Genomic DNA, 20,684 nt, shown 5'->3' with positions numbered 1-20,684 from the left:
GACACTTCCGTTGCTTGCCATGTCCTGGCTATTGTAAACAGTGCTCCAATGAACATTGTGGTACATGACTCTTTCTGAATTATGGTTTTCTCAGGGTATATGCCCAGTAGTGGGATTGCTGAGTCGTATGGTAGTTCTATTTTTAGTTTTTTAAGGAATCTCCATAGTGTTCTCCATAGTAGCTGTATCAATTTACATTCCCACCAACAATGCAAGAGGGTTCCCTTTTCTCCACACCCTCTCCAGCATTTATTGTTTCTAGATTTTTTGATGATGGCGATTCTGACTGGTGTGAGGTGATACCTCATTGTAGCTTTGATTTGCATTTCTCTAATGATTAGTGATGCTGAGCATCCTTTCATGTGTTTGTCGACAATCTGTGTATCTTCTTTGGAGAAATGTCTATTTCAGTCTTCTGCCCATTTTTGGATTGGGTTGTTTCTTTTTTTGATATTGAGCTGCATGAGCTGCCTGTATATTTTGGAGATTAGTCTTTTCTCAGTTGCTTCATTTGCAAATATTTTCTCCCCTTCTGAGGGTTGTCTTTTCATCTTGCTTATGGTTTCCTTTGCTGTGCAAAAGCTTTGAAGTTTCATTAGGTCCCATTTGTTTATTTTTGTTTTTATTTCCATTTCTTTACGAGGTGGGTCAAAAAGGATCTTGCTGTGATTTATGCCATAGAGTGTTCTGCCTATGTTTTCCTCTAAGAGTTTTATAGTATCTGGTCTTACATTTAGGTCTCTAATCCATTTTGAGTTTACTTTTGTGTGTGGTGTTAGGGAATGTTCTAATTTCATTTGTTTACATGTAGCTGTCCAATTTTCCCAGCACCACTTATTGAAGAGGCTGTCTTTTCTCCATTGTATATTCTTGCTTCCTTTATCAAAGATAAGGTGACCATATGTGTGTGGATTTATCTCTGGGCTTTCTATCCTGTTCCATTGATCTATATTTCTGTTTTTGTGCCAGTACCATACTGTCTTGATTACTGTAGCTTTGTAGTATAGTCTGAAGTCAGGAAGGCTGATTCTTCCAGCTCCGTTTTTCTTTCTCAAGATTGCTTTGGCTATTCGGGGTCTTTTGTGTCTCCATACAAATTTTAAGATTTTTGTTCTAGTTCTGTAAAAAATGCCATTGGTAATTTGATAGGGATTGCATTGAATCTGTAGATTGCTTTGGGTAGTATAGTCATTTTCACAATATTGATTCTTCCAATCCAAGAACATGGTATATCTCTCCATCTGTTTGAATCATCTTTAATTTCTTTCATCAGTGTCCTACAGTTTTCTGCATACAGATCTTTTGTCTCCTTAAGTAGGTTTATTCCTAGGTATTTTATTCTTTTTGTTGCAATGGTAAATGGGAGTGTTTTCTTAATTTCTCTTTCAGATTTTTCATCATTAATGTATAGGAATGCAAGAGATTTCTGTGCATTAATTTTGTAACCTTCTACTTTACCAAATTCATTGATTAGCTCTAGTAGTTTTCTGGTAGCATCTTTAGGATCTGCTATGTATAGTATCATATCATCTGCAAACAGTGACAGTTTAACTTCTTCTTTTCTGATTTGGATTCCTTTTCTTTCTTTTTTTTCTCTAATTGCTGTGGTTAAAACTTCCAAAACTATGTTGAATAATAGTGGTGAGAGTGGGCACCCTTGTCTTGTCCCTGATCTTAGTGGAAATGGTTTCAGTTTTTCACCATTTGATCAACGTTGGCTGTGGGTTTGTCATATATGGCCTTTATTATGTTGAGGTAAGTTCCCTCTATGCCTACTTTCTGGAGGGTTTTAATCATAAATCGGTGTTGAATTTTTTCGAAAGCTTTTTCTGCATCTATTGAGATGATCATATGGTTTTTCTCCTTCAATTTGTTAACATGGTTTATTAGATTGATTGAATTGCATATACTGAAGAATCCTTGCATTCCTAGGATAAACCCCACTTGCTCATGGTGTATGATCCTTTTAATGTGCTGCTGGATTCTGTTTGCTGGTATTTTGTCAAGGATTTTTGCATCTATTGCAAAAAGGAATACTGGCCTGCAGTTTTCTTTTTTGTGTGACATCTTTGTATGGTTTTGGTATCAGGGTGATGGTGGCCTTGTAGAATGAGTTTGGGAGTGTTCCTCCCTCTGCTATGTTTTGGAAGAGTTTGAGAAGGATAGGTGTTAGCTCTTCTTTAAATGTTTGATAGAATTTGCCTGTGAGGCCATCTGGTCCTGGGCTTTAATTTGTTGGAAAATTTTTAATCACAGTTTCAATTTCAGTGCTTGTGATTGGTCTGTTTATATTTTCTATTTCTTCCTGGTTCAGTCTCAGAAGGTTGTGCTTTTTTAAGAATTTGTCCATTTCTTTCAGGTCATCCATTTTATTGGCATATAGTTGCCTGTAGTAATCTCCCATGATCCTTTGTATTTCTGCAGTGTCAATTGTTACTTCTCCTTTTTCATTTCTAATTCTATTGATTTGAGTCTTCTCCCTTTTTTTCTTGATGAGTCTGGCTAATGGTTTGTTTTGTTTACCTTCTCAAAGAACCAGCTTTTAGTTTTATTGATCTTTGCTGTTATTTCCTTCATTTCTTTTTCATTTATTTCTGATCTGATCTTTATGACTTCTTTCCTTCTGCTAACTTTGGGGTTTTTTTGTCTTTCTTTCTGTAATTGCTTTAGGTGTAAGGTTAGGTTGTTTATTTGAGCTGTTTCTTGTTTCTTGAGGTAGGATTGGATTGCTATAAACTTCCCCCTTAGAACTGCTTTTGCTGCATCCCATAGGTTTTGGGTTATAGTGTTTTCATTGCCATTTGTTTCTAGGTATATTTTGATTTCCTCTTTGATTTCTTCAGTGATCTCTTGGTTATTTAGTAGTGTACTGTTTAGCCTTCATGTGTTTGTACTTTTTACAGTTTTTTTCCTGTAATTGATATCTTTCATAGTGTTGTGGCTGGAAAAGATACTTAATATGATTTCAATTTTCTTAAATTTACCAAGGCTTGATTTGTGACCCAAGATATGCTCTATCCTGGAGAATGTTCCATGAGCCCTTGAGAAGAAAGTGTATCCTGTTGTTTTTGGATGGAATGTCCTATAAATATCAATTTAGTCCATCTTGTTTAATGTAACATTTAAAGCTTCTGTTTCCTTCTTTATTTTCATTTTGGATGATCTGTCCATTGGTGAAAGTGGGGTGTCAAAGTCCCCTACTCTGATTGTGTTACTGTCGATTTCCCCTTTTATGGCTGTTAGCGTTTGCCTTATGTATTGAGGTGCTCCTATGTTGGGTGCATAAATTTTTACAATTGTTATATCTTCTTCTTGGATTGATCCTTTGATCATTATGTAGTGTCCTTCTTTTAGACATGTTATTTATTTATTTATTTATTTATTTTTGCGGTACGCAGGTCTCTCACTGTTGTGGCCTCTCCCGTTGCGAAGCACAGGCTCCAGACACGCAGGCTCAGCAGCCACGGCTCACGGGCCTATCGCTCTGCGGCATGTCGGATCTTCCCGGACCGGGGCGCGAACCCATGTCCCCTGCATCGGCAGGCGGACTCTCAACCACTGTGCCACCAGGGAAGCCCTAGACACGTTATTTTATTTCATTATCTCACTTGCTCTATGAGACTGATGGTATTGTTCCCATTTTAAATATGAGAAAGTTTTAAAAGGTTAAGTAACTTGCCTAGGGTCTTATAAAATGTAAATGGTAGAGCTGGGATTTGAACCCAGGCTGCATTCATTCTAAAGTCCATGACTTTAAATTGTCTGCTTATGTAAACTTAGTAACATTTAATTCAGATTACTGTTTATTTTCATAAAGAGTCATGAACCCCTTTTTTTAATGTTAATAATTCTCACCCATTTTATAATTTTGCAGGATCACCCTCTATGGAATAGCCTTGTTCTATCTTCCATGTCAATATACAAGGGTAATACTTTCTTATTTTGGGTTTTTTTGTTTTTTTTGGTCACACTATTGACTATAAGATGTAGTTATTCAATGAAAGTCAGTTCTAAAATGGTCAAAAGATTTCGTTATAAAAAAGCCTATTGACAATAGCCCAAAGACATTATAACAAGGATCCCATGTGGAAGGTAGTCTTTCTCTTAAAGATCTTAAAAAACAAAAAATCAAGAGTATAAGAATTTTATAAGGAAACCCTAAGGAATATCAAAATAGCAGAGTCACAAGGGTTATTAAGGAAGGTTTATGGGAGGCAAATTTTCTCCAAGCATGCAAATTCTAAAAGGAAGGGGCATGAACCCTACCTGAAGACAGACACTATAACTAGCTTGGAAACCGTGGGTGCTGGCAAACATTTATTACAGAATTACTTTTTACACTAAATACTCTTTCTGAGGACTACTTCTGGCTTGAAATGGCACAGATGAAAAAACACAAAATAGAGCTGCATTTGGCTTGCAGAATATCAACCAGAGAGTAAGTGCAACCTTTCCAAGAACAGTGTTTTAGATCATGTCCACTTTAAAAAGGTGAATAAATCTTGCTTAATTCAGTGAAATTCTGGCTTTAGGAAGAACCTATTTGGGGCCAAATTTTTAAAAATTCAATATTGGTTATGCACTTGGCAAATTTTCATATTAATGGTATCACATCTCTACACTGACTCCGACCCATTTGCCACTGACCTCCATAGGTTGATGGAATTAGGAGTTTTGTGTGTATTCCACATTTAAAAAAGCAATTCTCTGGTTCAAATGTCAGCTCTCTGCCTGCTTTTAAACAATATGTAGCCATTTAACATCTAATCTATTCAGAATTAAAAGAATATCACACAAAACGCTCTACTTTCCATGTACAATAAAGGTAGAGAAACTTCAGATTTCTAAGCAATAACATAAAAATATGGCAATACTCTGAGCCATTAGAGTATACAGAGAAGGCAGAAGTTCTTTTGTAGAAACTGGCAGATATTGGCAACTCTTCTGAAATCTCACAGAATTTTTTTTATTATTGTCAATCTGATAAAAGCTTTAAATTTGGGGAGGGAAAAAGGAAATGTCTCAATAATCAAGCGTTAAACATAACTCACTAAAGGAAGGCCCTGAAGCTCTCAGATATATTAAAAAATAAGGAGCATGTTTATACCTGGAAAGAATAACAAAATCTAATTAAAACTTGGAACAAAAGCCTCAGCCATTATGGGGGGAGACAAGCAGGGCCCCCAAGGTTAAAGTGTGGCATCCTGATTGCTTATCAGGCAACTAGATGTACAGTGAGAAAAGGGCGTGGGGAGGGGGTGGTTAGAACTGCCTCAGATAACCAGGTCTGTCTTGGTCACCAGGCTTCAGTGTCTTTATCTTTAGAAGACTTGGTTTGAATCAGTGCTAAGACTTGATTTAGATTTAAAATACTAGATTAAATTTTAGATTTAAAATTCCTAACTGTCTGTAGAATACTGTCTGCAAAGGAAGCTAGACCTGGACTCTGAATTTCTGAGTTCTAATTCATGACAAGCATTCATATTTCCTATAACATTGCATGTTGTAAATCTGTGGATGGCAAAAATTCTTACAAATGCTTGCTATTAAAGATTTTCTGGTAGCACAGTAGAAATAGACCAAGGACATTAGATTCACGGAAGATATTTTATCAAGGAGACTTTCTTGTATAATTAAAAAGTACAAGTTAGTATTGTTCTCAAGATACCCTTGTTGGGGCTGAAAACACAGTGTATTAGTCACAAAGTGCAACAAAGCTTTATTGTCTCCAAATGCTTTCTCTGTACCCCACTTGCTTAAAAATCTTCAGTTGAACTATATGAAATTTCTGATATTCATCTCTTTTGACCTAAACAAACCAGTAATTCTATATGGTGTAACCTGTACTTAATTTGTACTACATATATGTGTGTGTGTGTGTGTGTGTGTGTGTATGTGTGTGTGTGTGCATAACACTAATTAAAATGGTAGATAAATTCAATAATCAATACGGTTACCTATATTATTCAGAAACCTTACTAAATGAAGTAAACTTTTATGCTACTCTAGCTCATTGGTCTTTCCCTATTCCATAAGAAAAGTTTTAATCAATGTTTATTTATATAATCATTTTCGTAAATACACAAAGCAGAAGGAAATTTTAACATCTTCATTATTTAACAGTGAAATATCAAAAGTTAAGTGAGTTTCTTGTTTAATGGGCTATGATTTGAAAAGGGGGCTAAAGTATTCTCAGGCTTAAAAACTTGTTAGTACATTCACAGGGAAATATGTGGGGTGATTCAGGCTTGTGTCTTTTATTGTCTTTGAGACATAGTAGAATTTGGTTAATTTTACTGTTACTTCAAATACTGAAAAATTGTCAGTGATTCTAAAAGTCAAATGGCAATGCAAGCATAGTTGTTCAGTATAGGATGATTTCTCCAAGCCCCTCAGCATTTACCATATCACTTTTTATCTGTACATATGATTCATGAAGCTGTGTATATTTCTCAGTCAAAGTTTTGGAATTTTGCTTATTTATTTGTGTTTACCTCTAAGTAGCTCTTAAAACTGTACCCTTTTTCCACCTATTTTCCTGCTCTACTTTTGTTAGGCATTCAGGGATCAGTGCTTCTAGGGAAACTTAACTTTGCCTAGCTCTGGGGGCAAGAGTCTTGATTAGCCTAGAGATTCTTGGTAATTCTCTTCTAATGCCTGTGACTGGTTGAGGAAAGAGTCAATGAGACCGGAGGGAAAATGCTTAGGAACTTGTGGGAAAGGCACACACACACACAAACACACACACACACACACAGTCCTAGTCTATTTCAGGATGTAGTTATATGAGCATATATGAAGCATATACGAGCATATGTAAAGCTACTGCACTCATCTTACACTCAACTGGACAAACCTAAGGACAAAAGCCAATCAATATGCTGAAGATGGCAGAGAGATAATGGCCAGGTTCAAGAGAATCTAGAGATGTCAAACTATCTGACTTCTGGATTTCTGGTTATGTGACATAATAAATTTGTGATTGTTTTCCTTGAAGAGGAAGTATGCTGACACAGATAAAAACTAAGTCTTAGCATCTTCCTGCCAATCTTATTTTTCCAGACTCTAGTAAAGTGCAGTATATTGCAGAGTGCCCAGTAAGCATTCAGGAGATTGTCCCTGAGTACATAAATGGGAACAAACTGGACATTTTTTAAGGCTATCTCAATATGATGAAGCCAAACCATTACTAAATCAAGCACACTTCCAAAGAAATTATATATGCAGAGTATCAACCTAATGAAAATGACAGATATTCTTTGTGTTTGACTATGTGAGTGTATCCGTTTATATTTATATAAAACAGTCAATAAGATGGTTAATACTGAATTTTTAAAATGAGTTTTCTCCCAGTATTTCTTTCCTAGCATAAGTAAAGTAGGTTATAAATTTCCTCACTTTTTATGCCTATTTCAATATTTAGCGTAGGAGGCTCAGATGAGTGAGGGAGAAAGAAGAGGAGGAAAATGGAATAAAAGTTCATTCTGGAATCAAAAACTGATTAGTAAGAAGAATAATTTTAAGCAATTCACTTTTGAAGAAACTGTCATAATCGATAACTTCCCACAGCTTGGTTCATGAACCCTAATTTTAGTTGAACTAGTAACACAGGAAACAATTAGACATCATCATCAACGTTTTCATGCATTAATGCCAGCACAAATTAACTCCTACCACTAAAAATACTCCTTCTCTCTGTCACAGTCTGTGAAGGGTATGACTTACTGCACTTAGGGCATAATTGTTCCTCCTGCCTACACAAAACTGACACATAAAAATCAATATTAATTAAAAAAGATCAAAACTATCCTCATTATCTTATTTAGCTGTCTCTCCAAAACCAGGTTACCATTTATGACAGAAACACACCGCAGTCTGGACTTAACCAATTCTGCTGCCAAATAATAAATGTTTATTTATTGGTTGCTTCCAAGTAACTGTTTCCCTAAGAACAGAGTTATTTATAGTGCAACCTCGAAAAAGGACCTGGTGTCTAACTATAAAGTTCATCTTGACTAAGATACTGCCATACTTAAAAAAATTATTTTCTGTTCAACACATCTGTATTCTCTATTCTCCTCCCCAATTCTCCCCACAAACACTTCTAATATGAGAAAAAAATAAAAATGTATCTCAGAATTCCAGAATCATTGTGCCCTATAGAAAGTATAAAAGACATGTATTTTACATCTTCTATTTTATCTTAAAAATTCACATATTTTTCATTTCATTATGTTATTGCATTTATTTTAATGTAAAAGTAATGACACACTATGTTCACCTGGTGGCTTTGCAAATGTGTGCCTCAGTTTGTGAAGCCTCAGGATACCTCTTTTTCTTGCCACTATGTCTCCATTTTCTCCATGCTATCTGTCCTTCCTCAAGGCACTCTCAATGAAGAAAGTGGTAACAATCCCAGAAAATGTTACCAGCACTGAGACTATTTACTCTGCAACCCTCATCCTAATCATGTCAAACACACTGACCACCAGGAACAGGAAACACAGGGTTGGAGTCTCCTCTGTCCTTTCCTGGCTCTGGTCCCAGCTATGCCTTGAGGCCACGTCTGAGACCTGGGACCCTAAGTGATGTGAGATATTTTATCAACATCAAAACTCATTCAAATGATTTTAGTTTTAACAAGTTGGTGTTTGCATGCAAATAAGTATCATAACTAACTATATACCACCCACAAACAAAAAGCCAAAGGGAGAGAGAAAAAGAAGAAATGTAAGTGATCTATAAAGACGATCCATCACCTTTAATTTTAGGTAATTTTATCACTTATCTGGTCCCATTTTAACTATTTTTGCCCAGAGTATAGGAAAATGAAGTATAACTAACCTCCTTTTGCTAAATGTTCCAGAAGGAAAGAAATTTAAGTTTGAGATTTAAAATATGTGTGTATATTATAATATGTAATATATTTTTGTCCTCAAGTTGTCACTCACACGTAAGAGTACACGGGCTTTGCAAGTCTGAGCAGTTTGGTTTGGGTTAGAAACCTAAGTCTATGTAATCATGGGCAAATTACGTAATCTCCAATTCTCAGTGTTTTAACCTATAAAAGGGCATAATAATAGTACTAGTCTAATACGGCCCTTGAGAAGATTAAATAAGTGCTTAATAAATGGCAATTGCTAATATTAGTAAATACTAACATTGGCAGAGTCTTAGACTCATAGTCATGCAGACAACAATTTCAGGAAATATTCTGCAAAACATTACTTACTTCCACCTTTTTACTCAAGGTGAGAAAATTTAACTTTCTGAGGTCAGTAGACAGACTCAAGGTCCCTCCAATTAGCTGCTGGCCTAAACTGGACAAGTGGAGAGGTCTGTTCAAGGTCATTAGAGTCTGCTGTAGTGCATTTCAAAATGTAGCAGGAAAAAAAAAGGGATATGGGACAATGGTGATTTCCAAAGTAATATAGATTTTTCCATTATAGAAAGACATGGCATAGACAGTTCAAACACTTAAGTACCCTTGACAAGGGTGTGTTTTGTCTTCTATGACAGAACTTTTTTTGTTTTTATTTTTGCATTAGTGAGGTGATTTGCTATTTGAACTTGAGTTTAGGTCAGTCTCTACCTCATGCTATTGTTGCTATTTATACACTTTAAATATAAATGCCCTGGTTTCCTTCCAGGAACTAGTGAGCTATGTGCTTGAGGTCACTGAAATTTAAAAATGTGCATACTCTATGAACAGAATTAATAAGGAGCTGTTAATGGAGAAGGCAAACTGAATCTAGGAAACTGCTCAGCGTTTTTTGTCAGAAAATATTTCAAATGAGATACTTTCTTGGTCTGGTAGCTTATGTTAGCTGAGAATTGGGAAAGGGAAGTTGAGGAAATGTTTGAAGAAAGAGGGGAGCATGTAATGAGCATTAAATACATAGCAGACTTAATGCTAAGTACTTTCCACATCAATTGCTTTTTCCAGAAACCCAATGAAAAAAGGCAATTTGCAGATGAAAAAAGAAAAAAAAAAACTGCATATCAGTTAATTCGACATATAACAAAGACATTTTTAAAAAATGAACCCTATCTGATTCAACTGTCACATGATCTTTAAAAAGCTCACTACAGTTCCATCTTTTGTATCTTTTGTCTTTATTGATAAGGAAACCCTAAAATTCCCTTTGGTGTTAAATACGAATCTACCTAGGACAAGAGTGAGAAATAACTATTTTATACTGAATTTGATTCAATAGCAAAGGATTTAATAGCAAATTTTCAGAGAATTACACCTCTGTGAGAGAATGTGGATAAATGGAAAGAAACAAATAATTTTCTCCCCCTCACAGAATCACCATATACTCACTAGTCTTGGACCTAATTTTAGCTCAAGATTGCCCCGAAATCAGAATCAACAAAAAACTGGAGTCTTTATAGACCCATAACTGTGAGGGGTTGGACTTCTCACCCACACTGAGCCTTTTCTTCCACATGTTATTTCTGCTTTCACATCTTCTGAGAACTTTTATGTACAATACCAGTCAAGACCTGAGCCACACAATTTAAAAAGTAGTACTTACAAGCTATGTCTTTATAGTCAGAAGACTATGTAATAACAACAATATTATTTTTATGAAAAGAGAATAATATAAATGCTATCATAGTTTCCAGTGTTCTGATTAAAACAGAATAACATTTTAATAATGAATCTAGGAGGATAATATTTATAAGAACAGGAAATCTCCCATCTGGAAAGAAAACAGTATAAAGAGCATATAAGAGTAGAAGGGGCCTTGGAGATCTTTCTCACAGGTGCTCATCTCCCCAAATAGGACTAACTGGTATGTTATATTAGGAAATATTTTATTTATAGTAACAGTAATAACAACCATAATAATAATACTAGAAGACAACATTATTAATAATCACAGCTATTATTTCTTCAGAAACTATTAAAGCTAAAGCACTATGCTTCGCACTTTCTAAACATTCCTACTGACCGTTGTAAACCTGTTTTCCCCATTTTATAGGTGAACAAATTGAGGTCCAGATTAGTTAAATGACTTCCCTAGAGCAAAATCTAAGTAGAGAGGTGTTACCTCTTTAATTAATTGCCTTTCACAGAGCTCTAGATTATGAATACATATTCATAATGGTATGATTATAGTTATGAAACTGAAAAAATGCTGTTCTTTTCCTGTAAAATAAATACATGCTTAGCATAGAATGTTAAAGGCAGCATGGAGTAGTGCAGGACAAAATTAATTTGCTATCAAAATTATTGCAATAAAAGCATACAAAGGAGTTTTTCTCAAATCAAAGGGTTTTAACTAAATCATAATTTTCTGACTGAATCATTTGACATTTCTCTATTCACTGCTTTTTGCATCACATCCTGTCCTCTCAATGAAAGGCATCTATGAGCGGGCACTCCTCACTTTAATATCTGGCTGGAAGGCAGGCAGCATCATGGTTAATTAGACAGGCTTCAGAATCCAACCAGCATGATGGCATCCTAGCTCCATCACTTGCAATCTCTGCAACTTTGGGCAGGATACTTAATCCCTTTAAATCGCTGTAACTCATCCATAAAATGAAGTTAATAATGGCATCTACATGAAACTGTTATTGCTAGGATTAAATGAGATAATGCAAGTGAGGGGCCAGCACAGTATGTGGTCCATGGTAAGCACTCAGTAAATCATAGATATTTTTACATTTATAGCTGCCCCTCTGGGAGTCGAAAGGAACTGCCCTAACTTTTTCCTCTACGGACGCCATTGCTATCGAATGCTTTCCATTCCTTTCATTTCCTTTCCTTCATTTTTTTCTTTCCATTAAGGAATTCAAACCTAACTTGAACATGGCCTTCCTCTCTCTCTGTCTTGGCATAGCCCATCGTGTCTTGATTCACCAAAAGGTTAACAGATGGTGGTGGGAAATATGATGATAATTAAGAAACACCCAGGCAAGAATACAGGATCCTCTCCTCTCACTGCCAATGGGACCCTCTAGCTCGGCCTCCTCCCTGCTCAGATCACAAGAGTAACCAGCAGTGACTGGAGCCTAAAGCAGTCCCATTCAATTTCCGACCACATCATGTTTTCTCGGCATCCAAAGTTATAATTAGACTTTGTTATAGATATATTGATATGCTAGGTGACAATGTTCGAACAATGGCTGTTGTACAAAACTATCTGCCTCGGGGACATTAAGGGTTAAGCAGACTTCCGTGAGCTCATTGTATCAATGAACAAATGATGTCTGAGTTTCAAGCAACTAGCTCACAAAGGCACTTTTGAAACAGCCCACTCAGAGACTGGGGGCCGACTTTCCTTTGTTGTTGTTGTTGACTGGGGCCTCCCTGGCCGCTAGAGGGTTGCTTATGCGTCATCTGCCTCATCAGAGGCTCTTAAAGCTCAGTTCTGAAATAACTACATTTCAAGGGCAGGACCATATTCTCTTCCACTCCTACAGTATCTGCAGAGCGAGTGCCCAGAAATGAGGAAGACCATTTCAAGAACGGATCAATATCCTGTTCGGGAAGACAGATGAAGACAGTGGGTTGAAAGCAGAATTTAAAAAAAGGGGGGGGGGTGGTGGATATGGGGAACAGCTGAATCCTCCAGTTAGCTTCCTTAACCCATTCAGGGTGACTGGAGAGTGCTCACACTTCTGTTCAAAGCAAGGAGAGTGAATTCCAGGAAGTGTATTAAAGTATACAAATGAACCCCACCCACAGACTTCTCTCACATGCTCTGTGTTCAGAGTAGATTATTAGATTAAGCAAGACAGAGGCTGGCACTAGAGGGTATGCAACAGGTCATTTAGGTTGCACAGGGATCAGAAAAAGATGACCGCAACTCAGAAGTGACTTTGTACTCAGGTCCTTGACCTCTAGCTTTGTCTTTCTGAAGAATTTCTTTCCTGGCATTTAGAGTTTACTTGGTATATTCTTGGCAGTTGGGATAGGAGTGGGGAGAATCAGGCAAATGGGAGGACAGGAAGGGAGCCAAGAATGTTCACATTTGGGGGAATGTTCCTCCAATTCCTACAGATTTCTTTGTGGATGTATGATGGAAACAGATGTCTCCCTTTTTGTTTATTTTTTCTTGTTTTTGGCACATCATAGATAATCACTTATGTCTGCTGGATTTTTGAGGGTTCCACCCCCTTCCTTGGTCCTCTTTCAAGTCTATTTCATCTCTTCCGAAGACAATCTAGATGGTGGAATTCCAAGTATGATTCCAACTTCAAAGCCAGTGAGACCACACCTAATACATCTGGTCTTCTCCTTCTAACAAACTTCAATAACTCTTCCTGAGGCAGGTCAAGATTCTGTTTTCTTTGGTAATTTTCTCTACTTCATCATTCATGAACAAGCTTTTCCACATGGGTGATAGTAACAGTAATAATACCAATGCCTCTATGTGCTAACCTACTAATCCCTTTACACATATTCTTTCATTTAATCCTATGAACAACCCTATCAGGTAGACAAATCACTAGCACCATTTTACAGAAGAGAAAACTGAAGCACAGGGCAGTTGAGGAATTTTCCCAAGGCTCACAGCCAGGAGAAGGTGCATATGGGATATGAGGCCAAAGAGTCTGTCTCTTCCGTATCATTCACAGTGTCCTGGCTTCTGCTGGGCACCATTTCCTCTGCTATGACCACAAGCAACCTCCTATTTTGAACTGCACCTATTATGTACCATACATGATAGCAAATATTTCACAAGCATTATTTCACTTCATTTCAAAAACAACATCATCAGCTAGGCATTGCCCTTACTGACAGATGAAGAAACAGGGGTTTGGTAGGGGTTGGTGGGTTGTCAGAGGTCACACAACTAGTAAGTTACACAACCAAGACTAGAATCCATGTTTCTCTAACTCCAAAGGCTATACTTTCACTCAGCATCCCATCTTGGCCCTGCAAAAAGACTCTACCCAACTATTCCTGGACACACCACAGGCCTCCTTTGACACAGTGTGCAGCATCGATAAGGTTAAACGACAAGTGTGATTATGCATTATTGTATTGCTAATATCTCTATGAATAAAATGTCTATTTGATTTTCATTTAACCCCAAAAGAATCTGATTACCAAATAACCATTGAAGAATTATTGCCAATTATGTTCTGTAATTATGGCTCCTGTTAATGACATTAGTGTGCAGCCTTCCATACTTAGTCCTATTAATTAATCCCCGTAAGCCCAGAAAGTTATAATCGATACAACAAAGGCACCATGTAAATTACAAATAATTCCCAAATTCTTTAAACAGTTTTCAAGGCTCCTTCAGTTTTCTTGGTTAGGACACATTTAGTGTGGGAGCTGGAAGAGTCTGTAGTAACTGATAGCTCCTCACCTGCAATCACCTATTTCAGTAATATGCCTAATTAGGCAAATGCTTAAAATTGGAGTCCCATCTGCCACTAACAAGTATAAATTCCTATAGGGCAATAAAAATAATTAACTGGTTGAGTCAAGAGACCCCCAAATCAGATATACGACATTTCAATTCTCTGAGCAATATATTGCTTCAGATAACACCTGTTGTCAGTGAGCGGTTTCAGTTTTGCAGAAGTTGAATGCAGCAAGTATGTCTAATACTGAAAGTCCCACAAAGAACACTTCCTGATGGCTCAGTCTCACAGATAGACAAGATAAACAGGCATACTGACAGTGATGCTAGGAATTGATGCTTTATGAAAAACTGGTCTCTGAATTTTATGTTTTTCAAAATCTCCCAATCCATCCTCAGATTTTCCTCATATTTTATCAAACATATGTTGATATACATTAGATTTCTAAAATGGTTATATTTATATGTTTGTTTTTTTTTTTTGCGGTATGTGGGCCTCTCACTGTTGTGGCCTCTCCCGCTGCGGAGCACAGGCTCCGGATGCGCAGGCTCAGCGGCCATGGCTCACGGGCCCAGCCGCTCCGTGGCATGTGGGATCTTCCCAGACCGGGGCACGAACCCGTGCCCCCTGCATCGGCAGGCGGACTCTCAACCACTGCGCCACCAGGGAAGCCCTATTTATATGTTTTAACTGAGACAGCTACAGCTATAGTTGTCCAGAGATGCTACAAGCTGTCTCAGAAGTAGTCCATTGCAAGAAGATGTGGCATGACAATCCATTCTGCATCACTGAAAACTAGACTAGTTGGTTTCTGAAGCCCTGATCTATGTTAGTCTAGAAGTCAAAGAATCCTGTTCTTTTTGGCAGAGAGGAAAAGGGTCAGAACTCGATCCCTGTTGGCATCCCATGCCCTTCCCTGATTCCATTCTTGTTCTGGAGGATTTCCCAGGAGATAGTACATAACCCTCAGCAGATGTCTGGCCTCAGAAACAATTTGGGAGGAGGAAACCGAGGCTCAGAATAAATAAAATATCTATCAAAGCATCATTGCATCAAATATAACAGAGAACATGGTTATCTTTAAAGGATTCAAAAAGAGGAATAAAATGACAATTTTAGACTGAATATAAATTGGTTCCTTTAGATAAATAATTGTTAGTGGAGAAATTAATCTAACTGGCAATTTAGAAGAATTAGTTTGTAAAATTATAATATTTAAGATCTGGAAATAACCTTAAAGGTCATCTGAAGCCAATTTTCCATTTTACAAATAAGGGAACTGAGATTCAGAAAGGGTAAGGAACTTGTCCAAGGTTACACAGTAAATCAATGGTTGAAAAAGGACTGGAACAGAGACATCTTAATCACACCATCTGCCACCACTCTCAAACTAAATGACTAGTTCAATTTTAAAAGTTTATAAGAAGGAATGATAATAGGTACAATCTTAGATTTATGGTTTTAAAATGCAAGACTCCGTCCTAACATCATTGACAGTCATTGTTAACATGGATCCTCCATCTTGTCAACATGCAGAATTAAGATTTGAGTAGACATTGGGAGTGTGACCTATACTGCCATATGTTAGGACCGGAGATCTCACCAGATACTGCAGTTCATATTCTACCGTCAGAAAGTTTTATACAAATTAAAGTAATAATAATAATGATGACAATGATGATGATGATAGATGATAATGACAGAAGCCTATACTGTTTTAAGGCCAAATTTCATACATAGCATTCAGAGTCCTTATCTGACCAGCCATCATTTTTTAATTTATTTTTTTTGGTGGTTTCCCTAGAGTTTTAATTTTTTGTTTCAATTATTTACCATTAGTTAAAAATTATAAAATTTCACTTAAAACCTGGGTGTTCTTATAGGTAGCTCACTAGATGTTGAAAAACAGAATAAAAAGGGGAAAGGGAAGGGAAGGAAAGGAAAACCAAAACATTCCTTTCCTGTTTGGCTGAGCAGTTTTGAGTTCCTGACTCTGCTTTAATGTTTCCTTACTCTAGCATCACCATCAAAATTCCTACACAAGTGGTTCTTCTAACCACCACCAAAGTACCTATGCAAGTACTAATTAGCTAGCATACGTTAATGTAGATTTCCTTGAAATTAAAAGCAGTTTTCAGAGCCATGGAGAGTGACTTCTATCTGCGTTACTGCAGGGGTCACAAGGGCAAGTTCAGCTTCGAACTCCTGGAGTCTGAGTTCTGACCCAATGGGATCGAGATATGCCAATAACAACAGTTACAAAACTGATATGATCAGAAAAGAGGTTTATGTACATAAAAGCGTGATGGAGGAACTGAAGAGAATAATCGATGACACTGAAATTCCCAAAGAGGATAATGCTTTGTGGCCTCCTCCCGACTAAGGGCGCCGGCAGGAGCTTGAAATCATCATTGGAGATGAACACATTTCCTTCATGACATCAAAAATTGATTCCCTTATTGATGTCAATCAATCCAAGGATCCAGCAGGCTTACGAGTATTTTATTATCTTCTCCAGGACCTGAAGTGTTTGGTCTTTGGTCTTACTGAATTACACTTCAAGATTAAGCCAATCTAGATTGAATATTGGTGTGGACACAAGGAGTGTGGGAGTAGCTGCTTTTAATCACCATTATCAGGACATTTTTGTGTATAATATTTCTTATAAACTATAAATGATTGTCTTTAATAAGTAACATAACCAAAAAGAGCAGTTTTCACACTTCTAACTTCAAAGGGAATAAGAAATAAATCTTCAGAATGTCACACTCAATAACTATGCTTCTTAAAGCAAAATATATAGAATGCATCATCAAGGATACATATTCCCTCATGAATAATGCTTATGGGATTGACCCTTTCTTTGTTATAAAAACTCTTTCTTGCTACCCAATAAGAACACACTTTGAGAAAATAAGACAAAAGAAGACATTCTGATTTAAGAAGAAAGTGAAGGGGAGAGGTAGCAGTGGCACAGGTGGCATCTAAGGTCTACCTGAAGGTTCTAAGAGATGGGTCACTTGTGCAAAGCTATGCCTGTGAAAGCCTTAACTTGAATTTAATGTTTCCCATGCACGGTTTAATCACATCTATAGAACTGTTTTTATAGCTTTGAATAAATAAGAGCTTACTACTTCAATATTTAGTCCATTGAGCACTATTGTATACATTTACAATTGTGAACAGATAAATTTGTGTTTTCCGTTGAATGAGGGTCTGAGTTAGCAAAGTGTACTCTCAAAGAAAGAATTCTCTAGGACCTGATTTCTATCTTCTCCCAAAGTAGGGCTTATATACACACTGGGGGAAATAAACTTCCAAGTGATAGCAGCAAAACCCAGCTGTTTGTGCAAGTCAAACTGCCTTGCATGGGAATTAACAAAAGCTTGCCAGCAAACATGCAAGAGCTGCAATTCTCAGAGCAGAAACAGGCTCCACCTTACATACCACCTTTTGTAAGTACAGGACTTGAAACAGCATGTGGCCAGTGCTCCTTGAGTGTACAAAGGTGTGGAAAGGCACGCATGATCCCCAGTTTTAATGACGGCTCCAGTATTAGAGAGTGGAAGAATCTCACCTCAGCTTTCTAACAGCCTACTTACTCTTAGCCAGGAAGAAGAGGAAAAAAATAATCATACAATTCAATGAGCCATTTTCCAAATGAAAGATGACTCACTTAAGCAAAACTTTCTGCAGGTGTCACTTCTCAAGGATGCTTAAGAGAAGGGCCCACCAAACCTGTTCTGAGGGCTAAAGCAACGCACAATCTGTATCACCCAGCATGGTGCCTGGCAAACAGTAAGAACGAGGACATAGTTACTAATGAAATTATACACAGTCTGCCCAGTTCAGAACAGTTATCCTGAGCACAGAAACTCTTAAGCACTGGTTTATAGAGGTGGTTGCAAGTATTGATTCAGACTCAAACAGCCCCTTTTGGCACTGTTAGTCTTTTTTTTTTTTTTAACATCTTTATTGGAGTATAATTGCTTTACAATGGTGTGTTAGTTTCTGCTGTATAACAAAGTGAATCACCTATACATATGCATATATCCCCATATCTCCTCCCTCCTGCGTCTCCCTCCCACCCTCCCTATCCCACCTCTCTAGGTGGTCACAAAGCACCGAGCTGATCTCCCTGTGCTATGTGGCTGCTTCCCACTAGCTATCTATTTTACATTTGGTAGTATTTATAAGTCCATGCCACTTTCTCACTTTGTCAGCACTGTTAGTCTTAATCCAACTGAATTATTTTACAAGCCAAAAACATAAACTCAGGTAAATTAAAAATAGGTAAAAGAGCATACAAATCCTCAAGAAACAACAATTCTTTGGCCTGCCTATTATCTCCATTTGTAAAATTATTCCTTTCCTCCAAGGTTCACAATGCTTAGCCTTCTGAGATGTAAATATACCTCACAGGGTATTAACCTCTGTCAATGGAAATAAAACTGTAATTGATTTGGTTCTGCGATTATCTAATATATAAACATGTGCTCATTGAGAAAAAATGACATCTGGACAACTGATATTGTATTTCTGCCAAATACCAAGCTGATGTTCATAAAATCTTACTGGAGAGCACCCAGTGCTAACTATAGGATTTCAAACTGCTGATTTGCAGAGATGAATCATGAAGCAATCTACATTGTGTGGGTAATTAGAATTCCCATCCTTATCCATCCTCTGAAAAGAAGCCTAAATTTTTTATTTGGAAGCCACTTTGAAAAGCTTTCATTAATTTAAATTTCAGAACAGATTTCTCCCCATTATGTGTATTCAACTAAAAGCCTATTAAATACAACACCACGATAAGAGTGAACAAATAGTAGGTTTTTCCAAGGCATCCATTTTATTTTATTCCAGGATCCAGAGGCATTGATAATTCAGAGATTGCTGCAACACTTAGAATCTTTTGAAAACTAGAAAGAATCGGTAATAATTTAGTGATTTCTAATCCTCTACGATTTGTTTAAACGTGTGAGACAAATGAGTCCGTGTTCCTTAAAACTGCCCACAATTTAAGCAATTTAATAGTTGCTAATTAGATGCATTTAATTCCAATTTAAAAACCATCTTCACTTGGTATGCTCTTCATAGAAGTACTATTCAGCTGAATCCTATTATAACTGACATGGTTTATTTATTACACTTGATCTGAGGAAAAAAGTACATACCCAGAAAGCATCGTTATTTAATCTTGGTGTTAATTTACTCATATGCTTCAAAAGTCTAGAGATTTAGTATTATTTGAACTTGGTGAAACATATATAAAGTTTCTTGCCTCTGCCTTTAATATTTGGGGGAAAAATGATTCTGTTAGGGTTTTCAAGATGGCTAAGATTGTGGAACAAAAATAAAAGAAGAGAATAAAATAAGGCTGAGATGGTATAAGTCCCATGATTTTATATATCTATACAGGAGAGGAACAGGTTTTGAGGAAATCACGATGGGAATTCGATGCGTTAAGCATGTTGAACAGAGAAGGCTCCCGGCAAAAACAAATAAGATGCCAAGATGCTTCTCCATTATGGCCAACACAAAAGGAGGAAAGAAGACGACAGTGTCACAAGAGTCTACAAATAACTAATCCCTCTCATGTACATCTTGATTTGCAGTCCAGCCTGGCAGCAAAACCTCAGGCTCTCCGTTACCCACTTACAAGCCAGCTTCACATGATAGATTATTATTATTAGCAGCAGTATTATGACCATTTCCAGTTATCTTTTCTCTTCTTATCTCTCTCCTGAGGCTGTTACAAGAAGAGATTACCTGAAAAGGGAAGGAAATAAGTACCCAAAAAGGTTAAAGGAAGAAAAACTGCATGTTTTCAGAAAACTTTGTAAGACTTATGAGGTAGGGGAATAAAATGAATAAAATCATTATATCATGTTCCATACAGTCTGACAAGGTAATCCCTAAGTGGGAGATTTTTTTCTCAGCCGCAAATTTCTAGCTATGTATAGAGTATGACTGACAAGCCATAAACATAAATTAGTGAAACCGAAAGGAGGCCATTTGGCTGCTCGTTATTTTACCATTTGCTACATTTCAATAAATTCATGATGACAAGTTGAGGGTTAGGGGGAATTCCTAAAGGCATTAATGTACTGGTTTAGTTGAAGAATAAAATACTACTACAGGAAAATAACTGGCTTTGATAAACATATTGAATCAGTATACCATAAAAGGAAAATGGATAGGTGATTCATTCACTGTTCATTTGAGATCTCTTAAATTATAAAATCAAAAATAGCCTGTTCCCTATAAAAAGACAAAGGCAATGCCATTTGGTGTTTTGACAATCAGGACTACTTGTGCGATCACTGATCTTCGGTTGAGGGTCCGCC

General features: G+C 36.9%; 1 protein-coding gene and 1 pseudogene across 14 annotated transcripts in view; one reads left to right on the top strand and one right to left on the bottom strand.

Annotated features, from left to right (window-relative positions):
• Positions 1–20,684, bottom strand: part of NRXN1 (neurexin 1) — a 1,121,986-nt gene that overhangs the window by 814,413 nt on the left and 286,889 nt on the right. The window lies entirely within an intron of this gene.
• Positions 16,477–16,912, top strand: LOC114901006 (annotated as a pseudogene).

Source organism: Monodon monoceros, unplaced genomic scaffold (assembly GCF_005190385.1).
Source record: "Monodon monoceros isolate NGI ecotype Baffin Bay Population unplaced genomic scaffold, NGI_Narwhal_1 Super_Scaffold_19, whole genome shotgun sequence".
NCBI lineage: Eukaryota > Metazoa > Chordata > Mammalia > Artiodactyla > Monodontidae > Monodon > Monodon monoceros.
This window is presented reverse-complemented; position numbering and strand designations above follow the sequence as displayed.